The 17,254-nt window shown below is 39.7% G+C and overlaps 1 long non-coding RNA gene across 2 annotated transcripts in view; it reads left to right on the top strand.

Moving 5' to 3' along the window:
• LOC106628544 (uncharacterized) overlaps nucleotides 1-17,254 on the top strand; it is a 169,659-nt gene that overhangs the window by 13,237 nt on the left and 139,168 nt on the right. For both annotated transcript variants that reach the window (XR_015772404.1, XR_001331960.1), the window contains exon 2: nucleotides 4,000-4,192. This is a non-coding gene — a long non-coding RNA (uncharacterized LOC106628544). The remainder of the gene's footprint in view (nucleotides 1-3,999; nucleotides 4,193-17,254) is intronic.

The raw sequence follows: 17,254 nt of genomic DNA, 5'->3' as shown, positions 1-17,254 counted from the left end.
ACTGAATCAGTTTAATTTGTGAAACAATGGTGCCAGGAAGAAGAGTCATCCCTATAACCTGCATCCCAGGTCTTTAACCTTTAACCCTTTCAGAAAATACAAAACAGCAGTATCAGAGCAGTAAGGGCCTGTTATGCCTCAATTCTTGTAAGCCTCATATGCCTTCCCTGGAGCTTCATTCCTACAGCAAATTAAAGTGAACTGTTCATACAGCAGGCTGCAGTCTTCAAAGTATTATAGTGTAAGAATGTAATTTAGACGTTTCCCAGGACCTCTGCCATCCCCCCAGCACTTAGAAGGGGACCAGATTTCAGGGTGACATCGCTTTGGCACCTCCCATGTGAAGGAGTAGGGGAAAGGAGGTTAGAGGATTTCTGTGCTCACTGATCTGTGCAAGTATCCTGTCCTGCTTGGCTGGTCTTCCTATCATACCCTCCTCTGCAGTTTTATTTAAATCCTACTTCTTTAGCAAGAAAGTGCTATCCAGCTGGAGCAGATCACATCTATGGACATACACCACTTGCCCAGTTCTGTGGTCAACTCCTGCATTCTGCTACACAATTTTGGTCTGCTGCAAGATGAGGGCTGCTCTGGTCCCTTTGCAGATGACTCCACGCCACAGCCATTTCCAGAGCTGTGAGCCAACAACTTTAACAGAAACAGCAGGAAGATGTTGCAGGGTCAAACAAAATCAATAGTACTGCTGCATAAAGACAAAGTGACATCTGCAGAGCCTGATTGAGTTCAAGCTGTGTATCCACATTTCTGTAAACACTGGGCTCAGTCAAGTGGGCTTTTCTCTGCTGAACTGTACTTACATATAGCACTTCTCCTTGTGTCCCTCACTCCCAAGTGCCATTCAGAAGGGCTAGAGTCCTTCTGCACCTTGCTCCAGGATTGTATTAGCTGTGCTTAGCAATGGCAGATGCCCATCACCAGCTCCCTCCTGTGTCTGATCAACATGACTTCAGGCACATATAAGAGATGTCTGTAAAAGAAAGCAGCTGCATTAAGAAATACACACATCTCTTTCAGGGTTTAGAGAAGAGATATCAGAGATAAAGCACTTGTCCTTTTCATAAATTAGCTAAAAAAAGGTATTTTCTGCTAAGGTTCTGATTGCGGCCTTTTGCTTCATAGTATGTAGGGCTCTGAAATGTTACCTGACATTTTGCCATGGCCATGAAATGTGACTTGTCCTTATTAATTCAGTGTTCAAGGACAAGAAAGAAGGATTTCTTGGATTCACAGATCACTGGAAGAAAAAGGTACTTTGCTCTGAAAATTGAAAGGAGTCTTGGTCTTCTGGGAGCTGCCTTTAGGGTGTTGTATACTTGCAGATGCACATGTAAAGCTAGGAGGAATTTCCCTTCTCTGTAGTTAGTAGGATAGTAAACTTTTCAATGACCTGTATTAATAAGCCCTCAAAGGTGTTTGTTACAAAAAAAAAGTTCCATTGATCAGCATCTTCAAAGACAAGAAATTCAAAGATTATGACTGACTCTGTTCTTGAATTAATCATTTGCTGAAGGTTTGAAATATAATGCAATTCCATCTACCATATTGTAATACTTAATTGCAGGGGCTAACTCACTACCTTTAATCAGATGGAGTCAAATCTTGCTCTTCCAAGAAGTGCATTTATATTTCTGGATCCTTTAGAACATCAAAGAACACCTGTAGGAGAGGGGAAGGGACCTAGTCTTCTTTTTTTTTTTTTTTTCCTTCAGAAGAAAACAGTGAAAGTTGAGCAAATCTGAATCATGAAGTGTGCCTGGAATTTCTGAGGACTGAGTCCTGAGTGTTTACTCTTACAGATGCATTCTACCACTGCAATAATTTTTTATTATTAGTTAAGTAATGCAGTATTAGTAAATACATTGTTAATACCGTCCGTATCTTTAAACTGTAAATCCTGTCACAGTTTGTTATAGATTTTTTCTTAAAGCATTTGGCTGATTCTTTCTCCTTATAGTTAAAGGTAAAATTAGTGCTGTCAAATATAAACATAATACAATCCTGGAGCAAGTCAGAAGTTACAGAAGTTAGGTTACATCCATATGTCTTTCACAGCACATTTTATTTGTTTTATTTGGGTTTTTTTCAGGCTGTATGGAGGCTTTCTGCAGACCCATATTAAATGCACACACAAGAGTGTTACCTTCTAAGACACACAGAGAGTTACCTACTAAGAAAGGATTGAGCGGAAAAGGAAGCCAAGTTTTGTAGAGTAAGGAGAGAAAACTTACCCCATGTTAAAGTTAATACTTCAAAAGGCTGAAGTACTATCCAAACAAAGAAAATGAAAAGGATCATAAGCCCTGGCAGGCTGATTATGTGTCCAAAAAAGAGCTTGAGAAACAGTTAGCAGATGTAATAAATCTCTCTTCAAATGCATCAAGAACAGGAACAATGCCAGAGAGTTTGTAGGGCCAAATAGATGATACAGGTATCAAAGAAGGACTTAGGTAAGACAAAGATGCTTCAGAACAAGTAAATAAAGCCTTCAGAGTAGAAAAAGTCAGAGAGATTCCCATCTTGGAGCTTTTCTTTGTGACAGGCTCATCAGATGACCACCCCAAAATTAAAATTATGGAGCAGTAAATAAACAGTAACACAGTACTAGAAGCAGACGGCATTGACTTAAGAGTTTTGGAGGTCTTCAGAGGTGAACATCTCAATTAATACTGGTGTGTAACCACTTGCTTTGCACTGCTTTCATAGCTGGTAAATGTGACACCAGACTAAAATTTCAGCATTTCAGCCAAGGTCCCAGGGAGGTAGGGTCACGTAAAAATAATATGCATAGTAGAAAAACTGGTAGAATTAGTAAGAAAAAAAATGGAAAGAGTGAGCACAGGCAAATATGATGTGTTTGCAAAGAGTTAATACTAACTTGTGCAAAGGCTAGTCCTACCTCAATAACCTGTGTGTTCTTTGAAGTGATTTGCCAAAACATGTTAGCTATGAGAGACCTTTTGATACAAACTACCCGGATTTCTGAAAGGCTTTTGGCAAAATTCCTTCAGCAAGGCCTTTGAAGTGTGCTAGATAAACAGTCTAGATGTACAAGGGAAAGCACAGATGAAAAATAAGCTGAAAGGTAGTAACTACACTGGGGAGGCAGAGAATAGTGAGCTTTCTTGATGGGACAGGGACAGCAGTGGAACTCCATGACAAGTCTGTGCTAGGACCTGGGATGTTCTGTGGTACTCATGACCATCCTTAATAAAATAATGACCACAAGTGGGAAGAGGATATTCTGCCACATAAAATTCTGACCTAACATAGTACTGATACTTCTGTGTTAAGGTAGGCTCTTCTCCATTACCTGTCAAGTGGGCTGTAGCTGCTGACTTAGGTACCTAATCAGAGATCTAAAAGACAGATGCTATAAACTTCTAATAAGCTTCTCAATATAAACATTTGAATATTGGGTGCCTTAGAGGTGAGGGTGTTCATGGGTCTTAAAAGGCTCCTTGACTCTCTGTGTAAATTTTTCTTAGAATAAACAGTGCAACTATCCCTTCATACGTGGATCCCTAACAGATGCATCCAATGAGACGCTCTCTCTACATGTCCCTGATTTAGTGAATATCACACCATTTTTCAGCAGTCAGGTGGAATAATTTTAGGTTACTCCATATGACATGTTCATTGCAGATTGATAGTTCTACGTTAATTGATAATGAAGAATTTTATGAAGCTCTGAGCTGTGTTCCTTTAATACTGAAGACTGACACATGAGGATGTATTACCAATTGAGGTGCTTTCCTGTGGGGACTTTGGTAGCTAAAGTTCTGGTTTCGTGCCAAGGAATCTGCTCAACCCATTTCATGTGCCTGCAGTGTCAATTTGTTCTGGTCTTTGTTTGATTTGGTATTTTAACTTTACTACTCTTAATTTTTGCTGGTGGGATATTTGTTCTCCAGATCCCTCCATCATGATGCAAAAAATGCTCTACTGGACTTTGATGTAATTTCTTGTTATTTTTGCCAGGGAGAAGTGGAACAACTGTTTTTGAGCTTACAGACACTTCACAGCACCCCAAGGAGACCTGGGCAAGCAGAAGTTCCCTAGCAGGTGCAAGACAAGGGCAGTGATGACTGAAGTCAGTCCATATTGTTCAGCTTGCAATGCCCTCGGACTTCAGTGAGTGCCATGTATTTCTTCAGGATGTTTTGCTCCAGAGGTGAGTTAATTTTGTATATGCCCTCTTACCTTCACACACTTTTCATGGTTCCATTATCAAGATACAGGTCTCATCCCTTTTGGTGACATTATTGGTCCTTACAACATTTTAATGAGAGGTTAATTTAAATTTTCAAACCAAGGTGAATCTATCTGTGATGAACTTACACAGAATATGGAAGGGACGACACTGTAACAAGTTTTTTTTGTTTGTTTTCTGACATAATGTTAGTGGATATCAGCATGGAAAACCATGAAGCTGAGTAAAATCACGAATTTTAAATTGAGAAAGACCTGAAGACTGTAGGCTATTCTAATGCAACAAGAAAGGTATCAGTGGAATTGAAACCATAAACTCCACTGTTGATTTTGTTTGTGTGTAGATATTAAATCACATACAATTACATAACAGTAGCAGTGTTATTTACAAATTTGTAGCCACACTTGGAACAGATGTTGCATTTGAAGTAAATTGTTTAACAGAACAAACTGTCCCTGCAAAGCCACAAGTATTAATATTGTAATGATGTTCTTATTGGATAAGCTATTGCATATAGACACACAAACCACTGCAGCAGATACACTCTGTCTTTCTGTCAGTAACACACAGCATGAAGAAGCTGAATAGCAGTCAAAAATTTTCCTACAGAAGCTTTCTTTCTATAAAAAACAGTCTACAACTTGATAAAACTCCAGGGTATTTGTAGTGGAATATAGTTAGTGGGCTTCTTCAAACTCTAGGTTCAGTTCATATTTCTGCCACTGACTATGTCACAAGACATAATAGCTGACTTTTGAAAAATTCCTCCTGCTAGTCTAATTGAGGACCACTGAAACCAAATGGAGCTTCTGACATCACATTGTTGAATGCTTAAATCAGTACTGCCCATTTTTGAACATCTCACCTGTAGTGTCTGTGCACAACTTCTTTGTTTGAAAAACTAATTGCAATACTTACCTTTCTCTACTCAACATCTCTCTGGCCTGTCCATCTGTCTCTGTCTCTCTCTCCCTCCTTCCCCCTCCTAGAGACTTCAAGTGATCTTAAAAGACCTGCAAAAGTCTAAGTCCTCTCAAAGTTCGCACCTTCTTCCACTGAGATTGTGTAAAACTGAATCTCTAATGCCCATGAGGACCTAGCTGAACCCTGCAGGGCTAGGGACAATCTTTACAGTGCTGTGTGTCACAAAGGCTCTTCAGTGTCACTGCAAGACTGTTGCATGGATCTTTAAAAATAATTACAACAGTTGAGGAGTAGTTATTTTGATTTTCTTCTCAAGTGTTTGCTACTTGCTGCTGTACAACTGACAGACACTGATCTTTGATACTCACTTCACATTCATTTCACTACTAGAGGGACAATAACTTATCTGTGAGGGAAATAAATATTGTGATACTTAAGTAATGGAGAGGATATCTTCTGATTCACCTTTCCAAAAATTCATAGAAGGTTTGATAGGAAGAACTTAAATTACTTTGAGGCATGATGTGACAATGAGTCATTAAACAACAGCCTCATGAAATCATGGGGAAGAATGATTTGGTAGTGATGTAATTATGCTAACTGCCTGGCAGAGAGAGTTGTTTGTATCAGTGGTAAAAGTGCAAATCTGAAGAAAGGAGGAAGACAAACAGTCATTAAACAAATGCAAAAAATTATCAGTCCTCTAAAACATTTTTTTCCAATGGACAAAGGTTTGCAGTATAGTTGGCATTTATTTTACATTCAGCCTTTCTGCTATGACATTTCTATTTATTTCATCTGGGATTTCAAAGGTAGTTTTTTCCTGTGTGGGGTCAGACCAATATGTGAGCACATGTATGGAAGAGATTCCATATCACCTTAATCCACATCCTGATAAAGACCTCAGCAGCTTAATTGGAAAAATATTATGCAACATACTGTTTTTGACTCTCATTAATGAGGTCAGAGGATATCTACTTTGTTTACAACTCAGATTGTCTTGTCTGCCTCCACAACAATTCTGAGTAGACAACTGCAAACACATTTTCTTCTTTCTGGTTATCTGGTTGTTAAATTAATCAAACATGTTTAAATAAATTTTTAATTTTAATTGGAAGTTTTCAAACCAGATGGCCTTAGACCCAAACTAGATTCAAATCAGAGGGCCTTAGATGAGGTGTTTAAATGTAGTGGAGTAGTCTGCAGGTGTCTGCACTCTTTTTAAGGTGGAGAAGCCTGAGAAGGTCTAGGTAAGATCATTTAAAACATCACTACTCCTAGCTGCCTCCCACACCTTTTCAGGTACTGTTCACCACCTCCTCTGCAGTGGCACCAGATAAAGTGTGCAGCTGCTCTGAGCTTCAGGAGTACTGTAACTGCACAACCCTCCTTGATCAACAGCTTAAATGAACTTAAATTCTGCAAACTGGAGTGGTTAAAACACAAGCAAAAATCCTGACTTTTCTACTCCCTCCTATGGGAATAGTAGCAAAATCACTTTAGCCCAGTGTAGTGTATCAGTGCAGTTAAATGCAGAGATTTATTTAGCACAACCCTCTTCTACTGACAGTTCCCCTCTATCCACCCAGGTAATTTTAATATAGGAAATGAAGTGGCTAATGGAGCATTTGGAATAATGTTCTCCTATTCACACAGCTACAACTGCAACAGAGGTATCTCCATGAGATGTGGTTTGTGGAGGAGGCCAGCCTGCAAATGTGTGCTGCTGTTTATGGTGATTCCAGCAGCTGGAAAGTGGCTGTGGAGCTTCCAGAGTGTGCAGTGCCAGACCAGCATCTCCCCAGGGGTACTGGTCCTTTTGCCTGCTTTCCAAACACCTAGCTGAGCTGTACCTGCTTTCTATTTCTGAGAAAAAACGTTGGTGAAACAAGTACTATTGTAAAAAATGTTTGTTTCTTAAAAGTACATTACTGATCAAATCTCTTTGAGGCATAGGAAAGGGGAGCCTGAGTTCTGTCCTTCCAACCATAAAGAACTTCCAGGAAAAGATACCAGGTCCTATTTGTTGACAGAGAGCCCCAGGCTGTAGTTTCAGCTATAGGTTAGGGTTACACTGAAGCAGTTGCTGTCCTCTCATCTGTGCTTGAACACCAGTATAGCACCAGAGCAGACGAGGTCAAATATGTATATTAGCTATATCCAACCCATTCCTCATTCTTTTGTCTGTGAATTTGAGTGAAGGTTTCTCTGGAAATACTGGTTTCTTGCTCTCTGACTAAGCTCCCCATCAAATTAATAGTGATGTCCTGGAAGTGTAGTTAAGTGGAATTTTCATATGCCTTTGCCAACTTTTGATAATTTAATACAGCTGAATCCATTATACTCTCACAAAAAGAAGTTATGGATCTAAACAGCAATTCTAGGAGTCTATTTTCAACTCAATAGCATTGACATGAATTCAATTACTTGTTTTAATAAAACCTGTGAATAAATAACTATTACATCCAATGCAAATGACTCAATCAGAGAGCAACATTTTCTCTGCTAGTGTTTCATCAGTTTCCTAATGAGCTGTGCGTTTAAATTATGATTTTCTGTAGCACTTTCCCGAAGAAGGCAAAGACTAACTGAATCTCAGATGCAGTGATTAACCACCACCAAAAAAAACACCCTGCCAAACAGTGACTCAGGATTTGCATGAGTTTGCAGCTTGTATGACAGTCAAAACTGACTGTAGGAAATTTGATAGCTGAAATCTGAGAAGGGGAATACAAAGCTGGCTTGTTATTGTAAACCTATCTAATGGCTGTTCTCCCTTCTCCTTCTCCTGTGCCCTCTTGCATATACACACACACACACACAAGACATGTGACACTATGACCAAATAGCAGTTGTGGACTACCTTACCATGCTGTGCTGGTAGCCACATTCCTGTCTGTTGCCTTACAGGCTTACTGAAAACCTTTCCAGCCCTGTTAGCTAACAGGTGAAATGAGTAACACGTGTCTGGCTCATCCATGCTCTGTGGAGTTCAGTGTGCCCAGCCTGGGCAAAGCTTAGGCAAAAATGCCTTCTTAGATGCCTAAGGGGGAAATGGAAGGAACTCTCCTTGCAGACAAAGCGCTCCAAGGAGCAGTAGTGGTTGAGGGTTGCATTTTCTTTGCAGCATGGAGGATGTCTGATGTTCTGTGGTGGGGTTGAGCCCTGAATGACTGAACCCTTCTTCTGAAACCTGCTGCATCTTACTTTCTCTTGGGGTTACATAAGATCACTATTCAAATTTTGTCAAAACCATTGCTGAAGACACAGTCAGGAACTGGAATCATAGTAGATAGGACTTAAATATTGAACTATTTAAGTTATGCCCAAAGATTTGTAAAGTTGGATTGCCCATTTTAACTCTCTCTAAGCCTGATTTTAACACGTTTATGTGAGTGATCTTAACTCAGCATATAGTTCCTCTGGGAGAGAGGTTGTTTCAGAAAGCTTACTGGACATGGTTTTACAGATTATTTATTTATGGTGTCAAGGTTCATCCCTATCAAGGTTTTTATGAGAATCATAGCAGGCTAGCTGCCTGCAACAATGAAATGAGAACCTCAGTACATCCTGTTGTTTGATTTATGTCCTGTTTTAAAGACTGCTGAGAATTTAGGGTGCATAAGGCAGGACCAGGGCTTTGAGCTTGAGGATGTCTGTCTGCTGCTCAGCAGGCTGGATCTGAGTGTGCATGTTTATTTTGTTGGAGGGGTCTATTTTTGTGTCTGTAGTACAGCAATATTCTGGCCCAGTTTTAGGGAATCCAGGGCCTTAATGCTGAAATACTGACAATAAGTAGTAAAGGGTTTCTCTGGAACCCCTCAGTAACATGCTGACAGTTAAAATTTTCAATGAGAGACATTCACCCATCTCTACAAGATCACATGTGGTTCACAGACTTTCTTTTGTAGAAGGGCTAAATAAGCTTCCATGTCATACCATAGATACATATACTTGGAGAAGAAAATAAATGCCTTATAAATGTTCAGTTTTTCTAGCCTATTGGAGCAATTATGTCTTGGGCTTTTGTTATGCTGACATAAGGGATCCTTTTTAATTTCATTCCTTGATACCTTAATGCAATAAAATTCATGTTACACTTTCGGCTGGCCTGTTACTGTACGAAGAGCAGGGATGTATTATCATGCTAGCTGGCAGTCTGGAGGCTTCAGAGGGAGCAGGTTTCCTGTTTCACTCTTAGGGATTTAAACATGTTACATCTTCAAATTTCAACAGTAAGTGTTCATAACATGACAATTTAATGGATTTGAGCTTTACTCTGAGTTGTGTAACAGGTAAAATTAAAGTTCAGGGCTTATCTAGAGGCTTGGCTCAGAAAGGGATTCATTAGAAAAGCTCGTTTACATAATTGAGGCTTCCAGGACTAACTTCCCGTGTAAACACAGTGTGATCAGAAAGTTCTCCAGCTCAGGAATGGCTGCTTTCCAATCCCACTCCACAATGTGGAGTGCCCGTAGTCTGTCCTTCAGCTCTGGCTTAATGCACTGGGGGCATCAGAGGTCAAAAAAAGAAAAGGCCAGTTGCAGGAGAGCTGGATTTTGGCGGGTGGACATGGGAGGCTGGGATTTCATTCCCTCCATGCAGTCATCCGGTGCTATCTGACATGCTAATGAGCCCTGTCTGGGGGCCTCCCAGTTGCTCCCAGAAGGGCACAGAGGTCTTGCACCATCTGTCAGCCTATTCAGACATCTCAGAGAACCCCCCAAAGCCTAAAAAATTAAAAGGTATAAGTTTCTGTAAGAAGTCTCAGAGTATGTAAGGTGCCTTCTGGAGTTTGAAAGTCTAACATGTCTGTGTTTACAAAGAGCCACAAAAAAACCCCACAATTTATGCACTTGAACTTAGATAATGTCTGTATTGTATTTTTTATGCACAAATGCAAACTTGCTGTATATCCACATGCTCACATGTCCCTTTAAAGACAGCATATAATGAATGCTTGTCACAGGTGCAGTAATTTTTGACACTTAAAACCTATTTGCAATGACAAAATATATCAAAAACCATCAGAATTCTTTCTAATGAAATACTACTTAACTGTAAATTTTTCACAACTTTCAAATACAAATGAACACAGCATTTTACCTCCACCATGGAGAAAATATTTGCCTTTGAAATCTACGTGTTCTTTTCTTTCTTCCTTTCTCTCTCTCTCTCTCTCTCTCCCTCTCCCATTATATAACAATGCAAATTTGCAAAATGTGTTTCTTAGCAGTATAAAAACCAATTTACCTTTTTGAGACCAACAGAATAAGGGGACAGCTTTACAGAATGCCTGAATGAGGAATGACCTGATTCCCGATGGTAGGAATGGAGTTATGAAATACCTTACAACACATGATTACCTGTAAAATCACTTTCATTCTCCTCAGATCAGCCACAGCAAATCTGAATGCCACAAAATGCAACACTTTTGTTTTGGGAAAAATGATGGCAGAAAACAGCTGGATGATTAGCTTTGAAGCAGAGCTAGGAAACCTTTTCTATGAGATCTTATGTGTGTTTTTCTTCTATGGTCTGCATCACACCTCACCAATGCTTTTCTTCTTACCTTTTAATTCTGACAAAAGAAAAGCTGACAGAATGACAACTTCATAAATGTAGCATGGTGTAGAGAGTTATTTTCCTTCCAGTACATGACATATCTGACTGGGATAGTAAATCCCACCTGCCTTTAGACTGTATCTCACCAGAGCCCATTACCAGAATGAGAATTCAGTACTTATGCTGTGCTGGTGGTGTGGCTGGTGTGTGCTTACAGGAGAAGCATAAAAACTACAGATTGCAAAATTAAGTATGAAACCACTTAAGATGTTAACTGCTAAGTGTACATTAGCAGGATAATCTTAATAAAAATAAGCTTTGTTGCCACACCATAGAGGTCCTGTGTTCCTCAGCAAATACAGTGAATAATGCTTTAATTATGTGTCCTACCCAAAGTGGATGCAGCATGGTTTCTTGCATTTTATGTGTCTGCTTATGGCAACCTTTACCTTCCTCCAGTTTTTCTGTCACTCTGTCACAAAAAAAACCTGTTCCTTCCATTCCTGAGGACATACACAGTTTGAAAGAGCTGCAAAGTTGTCCTGCTTTAGTTCAGATCTGCTGTCTAGTGGATAGAAATACGATTGTTGATATCGATTTACAGTTAAGAGATTCCTGAAGAAAATAGCCATCTTCTCCTGTAGAACTTGGTGCTGATTATGAACATGAAAAGCATTTTATTCAAAAGTGCAATGCTTTTTATGAGGAAGCGTATCCAGATGCATTACACTTCTGATATTTTTATCTGTTAGTTGCATCAAATTACAGAATTTGTTAGAGTTAGCCAATGTCACGTGTCAGGCTTTTTTATTTCACCATATTTTTAGACAGGTAAGTGGATTGGTTCAGCTGATTTAACCTGCTGAACTTCTCATTTTGCTTATGAAGATGCAGGGGCCTAAGCTTTGTGGAAGACCTACAGTCTGTGACCCATCCTCAAGCATACCTGCTCCCTCTTATCTTCTGACAAAACTATGTGTTAACAGAAGGAATGGGCCACTCTATAAAACTTGGGTATAGAATTAAAAGGACCATTTAATTTGCAGTAGAGTGCTTGGTCTTCTAAGGGATCAAAATCTTTAATTTCAGTGAAGAACACAAAGAAGTCTTAAGTGACTAGCCTTTGAAAATGAAGCCATTTGTTCCAGTTTCAAATACTGTTAGTATTCTTCCATGCTAATGGCAGTTCTTCTTTAGCCACCTGTTGGAAGTGCTAGAAGTGGAATATGCATAGCATTTTCGTTTGGTACAACCACTATCAATGGGCCCCACTGTTCCAAAATGGATGATTTCTACTTTATTAGCTACCCTCCAAATAAACACTGAGCAGTGTTGTAGAAATACAACTGGGAAATTATTTCTTTGGCACATCCAAAATTAACACTTTAATAGTTGTTTTCCTCTTCTCTAAACTGTCTTGGTTTTCTGACCCAGTATTTCACATTATCTTTTGAGACAGGTGAAAATAGGGCAGTCAGACAAAAGTATTTAACTAATCACCATGAATTTTTAACTCAGCATAACATTGTGCATGATTGATGTGAAAATGACAGCTTAAAGGATTTTTTTTTTAAAAACAAGTATGGATATCAAAGTAAGGAACATTTCCAAAGAGGTTCCAGATTTTTTGTCCCTAGGAAGAAATCTTTGCACTCTCAACTTTACTGAAAAGGGGGTGTCTGCACCTACCCAGTGCCCGAGAAAAGATGAGAGTGCCTCAGCCATTTGCAGGGTGCCTTCTAAAGATTATCTCATTGGTAAAGAAGAGAAGAAATTCTGACTGGAGGAGGGGAAAAAAGAAGACGAAAAGCCCCCTAGGCTTCACTACTGCAGGATCTGAGTTATTGCATGTGTTACCACTGACCTGACTTGGTGCCTTGGCATGGGGAGTATCTTTGGCCTCATGGTTCTATAATGCTTAAAGAATTTAAAAATTATTATTTTAAATTAATTAATTAAATTTTATAAATAATTATTAATTATAAATATATAATATAGTACATATAATTATTCTTTATAAATAATTAATTATTCTTTATAAATATATTTAAAATATATTTTAGATATATAAAAGTAATTATTATTTATTAAAATGTTGAAGGAATACTTAGTTTTCTTCCTCATAGCATAGCAGTGAATAAGTTGATATTGGTTCTCAGTTGTATATAGAAACTATAGATATTATATATCATCATCTTTTATTCATTTTGGGCAACTAAAAAAAAGCAGGTGGCAAGTATTCAAAAGGTTCAAAAGGAAGATACTCATACCTTTGGTACATAGGGAAACAGAAGAGGATGTGTGGGGCTCGGTTATTGTTTGTTTTTTGGCTTATTGCTACTAGGTGATGGAGGAAGTGTAGGGAGTCAGAAGGCAGCACGTAACACGTACATATTTGAGAGTTCACTGGCTATTGATTCCTCCCATTTATATTTTTCTTCTAGATTACAACATATGTAAAGCATTCTGGAAAAGCAGCAGACAGTTTTTTATCATTTCCACTACCCCCCCAAATGAGAAACACGTCCAGGGAGATGTGTCAGGATGGCTGCTGTGACGACTGCATTTACCTGGTTTGGACTTCAGCCAAGAGAAGCAGCTCTTGTGTGCCACGGACTGAGGCATGGCCTTTGAATCCAGTGCACCAGAGCATCACTGCAGGGCATGAGCAGAGGGAATTTTGCTAACTCAGTCCTGCATGGGCAGGATCTGTGGCAGGAGGGGTACTCTGTCTGCAGTGACCAGTATATATCCCCACTGCAAATTCCAGGGGCTGCCCAGGAGGCAACAGGACCTTCTCCTCTGCCCTTGGGATTTGCAAGGTGCATTGAGGCTCCCTGTGATAGGACCAAGGGGACATGATGCTCCCTATTAATGCTGCTGGCTTTTAATTAGCCTTACTGGTGACTTCTGAGGGGACTCACCACCTTTTGAGCAGCACACAGCTGGTTCATGTTGGCGTTTGATTTGGGAACTTCTTATTTCTTATTAATCTGCAAAATAAATCACATCCTGGTATATGGTTACACTCACTATATTATGAAATAATCTATTTTATAAGATTTATATCATGCATATTTTTCATTAAATACCTCTTACATTAGATAAAGAACTATTTTTTTTTCAATGAGTTGCACCTGCCACTTCATGCTTGTTTAGTGCCCTTCCCAGTATAAGATGAGCTGCAGATATACAGTGCCTCCTGAGACTCTTAAAGAAACATTACAAAACATAAAAATAACAGCTCCTACGTGGCACACAGAAACATGCTGCATTCAGCCCTCCCCTCGATTTTTTTTTAAGGGGTCTTGGCTGTTTGTTAGATTTCTCTCTAAGGAGCTATCAGGGCTAGACTCTGCTTGTTTATGTACATGCCTAAATGAGGACTTGATTTTAATAATTTTGATGAAGATGGAAATACATTTCCTTCTTCTGATCTACTTGGTCTCAGCTGTCAAAGAGACAGAAAATATTTCTGAAAGGACTTTACTGGGTTTCACCCGTATGACCAGTTATACTTCAGCCCAGACCATTTATGCTTGCAAGAAGGGAGTGGCTCTCGTCAGACAGAAATGTGGATATGAGTAAGGCAGATGCAGAGCTTTGCCAAGCCAGGACAAGAACAGTGGTGAGTGCCACATGCCAGCCTTATGCGCTGTTTCACCATCTTAGGTGCTGCCAGCTGTCTTCCTGCTCATGGCATGATGGGAGCAGCAAGAGTTTGCTGGCTGTCACTCAATGAGACTGTGCTTTTATCACTAGCCAGGCCATGAGGTTGGAAATAATTTCAAAAATTCCTTGTACAGTGGTGTCAATGCTCATCCATTTTAGTGGTGCCACATCACAGACAATACAAACCTAATGTGGCTCACAGCATTCACCTTCTGCCCTGAATGAAGAGAAGCCTCTTGCCTTGTTAGCTGTGTAGCTCCTGCAGGAAATAACAAGAAAGGCAAGGAAAATGTCATTTGCACAGTCACATTTTGCATATGGAGTGCAGGCATCATCTCTGTTTGTATGAGCCTGCTCTGCTGCACACCATTTCCTCTGAGGAGGAGGCAGGATGATCAGTGAGCCAGCTTTCGGAGTCATATGCACTAGGTCAACAGCTCTCCAGGGCTTCTATAAACATGGGCATTTGGGCACATTGCCATTCCTGTTTGGCCTCTCTGGCAAAGCTTCCTGACTTTGCAGGACACAGAGGGTCAGATTGCTACGACTGCTTGTGCAACTCAGGGAAAGCACCTGAATTAGACACACAGGCTGTGGTAACTGCTTTGAAATCAGCTGATGTCTTCCTCCAGACTCTTCACACACAACTTTTTTCGCTAATAGGCAGTGATGTTAAGTAAAGAAAACAAGTGATTACAGACCAGACCAAGAGATGAACTCCAGATGAGCCTGGAATTGTTCCTACTTAAGCTCCCAGCCCTAGTGCTTTGCACTGATTTCTGGGAGCGCTCAGAGCATTTAGATCTGACCAGCACAAGGGAAAAATTGCTGATGTTGTCTTAATTTACTTTTGGCCTTGACCCTTTGAACCTAAAAAACAAACAAACCATTCCCAAAACCCCCACACCAGGAAAAAAGGTAGTAGAAATATTTAGACTCCATAAATGTAAACTTTTCTTTGCATGCATGCTGGTGAAAAGGAATTCTCTTTGGGGACACAGAGCCAGAAAACATTCAGAGGATGTCATCTAAGAGAGTGGCTTGGGGAAACTCACCTGCCACGTTTGATGTTTCTTTTCAAACATAGAATAGCCCTGCTTGAAGTGTCAGGAAACCAGGAAAGGTGTGATGTGACCGACAGGGCCTGCAACCTGATGCCTGCAGACCTGCAGGTACAGGGACCAGCAGCTGCTGGCTCTACCCTCCCCTACTCCAACTTCCCATGTGGTCTGAAATTGCCACCGAAGCCTTCCCATAAAAGGCTGCTCTGGCATTCACAGCTGGAAGGGGGAATCCTGGAGAGGTGTTATTTCTGATTCGAAGCACCAGGGGGTGCTGAAAAAAAAATAATTCTGTGTAGCGCTGAAGGAAAGAAAGGGTGTAGGGGAAATCTCTGGCCTGACAATCCACTGCCTCTGACTGCGTATGCATTTAGGGAAAGCAAAACACCAAACCAATCCGTCTCCGTGTTATCTGCAAGGATTCCTGCCAAACAGGTGTCAGAAAAGGCCCCTCTCATGTAAATGTGACACAGCTACTAGCTGACATCTGCTGCAGTAAACGAGGGCTGTATTCAAAGTGTGGGCATGCACTAATTTGAAATCAAATCTTTGGAAGCTTGGATCCTACACACTTGTGATTGGTTTGGCTCTAGGTCATGAAGTTTAAGGTACAGGATTTCTTTTCCTAATGCATGCCTAAAATCACTGCTGATGTACTGTGCAGAGAAGTATGAATGAAACCTGAAGGCTCTGAGTCTTCATTTTTATTATATTTGCAAGGTACTTGAATGAGATTATATAATATGGCATAAGTGGTTGTCTGCTTTACACTAGAAACTTCAGACAATTTAGGGTCATGCAAATATTTTGTAATAAATACTTGGAAAGGAAGCAGTGGTACTTTTAGCTTTTAGAAAAACATGAAAGGCCTTTTTTCTTTTTTTAATTTTTAATGTTCATGAGTACTTGCTTAACCCATGTAGAAGGTGTCTTTTCAGTTTCATTTCTTTTTTTCCTTCTATTTTCTTCTTTTCTTTTGAATGGGGGTTTCTATGTACGAGAAATTATGTACTATTTCTAAAACATTCTAAATAAAGATTTCTAAAACATAGGGTTGTGAGGGGCAAATTTGGAAGGAAGAGACAAAGATCTATTTACTCACCCTTACGATGTCTAAAGCCAGACTAAGAATCAGAGTTTTGAAAGTGTTTGAAGATCCAACCAATCTAAAAATTTGGGAAGAACAGCTTTAACAAAATTCTTGATCATTTCTGAAGTGATTAATCCTTGCACTTGGAAGTTCTTCGAACTACTGCTTCCAATAAATATTAATTCCAAAAGGATTTCTATGTCTGATTTATTTCATAGAGATGAAAGATAGCTGATGGCTTAGCATTTTAAAATTTCAGATTGAGCTGCTAAGGGACTATTTGCACAGTAATTGAAAATAATTATGAGTGTGTACTTGCTTTGCTTATTATTGCTTTTATGGCAAGGAGTAGTATTAACATGTTTCTTATTATTAAACTAGAGAGTTGGCCCCACAATTAATGCACTTCCACTGCCTGAGACCTCTGTGGCCACCTGCTGTAAGCCAATGTATGAGTTCAGGAATTATTACAGGACTCAGGGTATTAGCCTTAGGCTAAGAAGCCTGTCAGAGCATGATTAAATGTTCCTTTAATTTTCTGTCTTTTAACAAAAGGCCTATTTCTGTGCAATCCATCTGTAAGAGCAGGGCTTGTGCCTTTGACATGCGTGAAATCTGCAGCTGTCAGAATCTTTCTTTCTTGTGAATTTCCAGCTTAGGGAAAAAGAATAATGCTAGATTTTCTGTCAAAATATCGGGTATTTTGCTGTG

Source organism: Pseudopodoces humilis, chromosome 4 (genome assembly GCF_049639895.1).
Source record: "Pseudopodoces humilis isolate 2021_Gansu_Grassland_sample_001 chromosome 4, ASM4963989v1, whole genome shotgun sequence".
Lineage (NCBI taxonomy): Eukaryota > Metazoa > Chordata > Aves > Passeriformes > Paridae > Pseudopodoces > Pseudopodoces humilis.
This window is presented reverse-complemented; position numbering and strand designations above follow the sequence as displayed.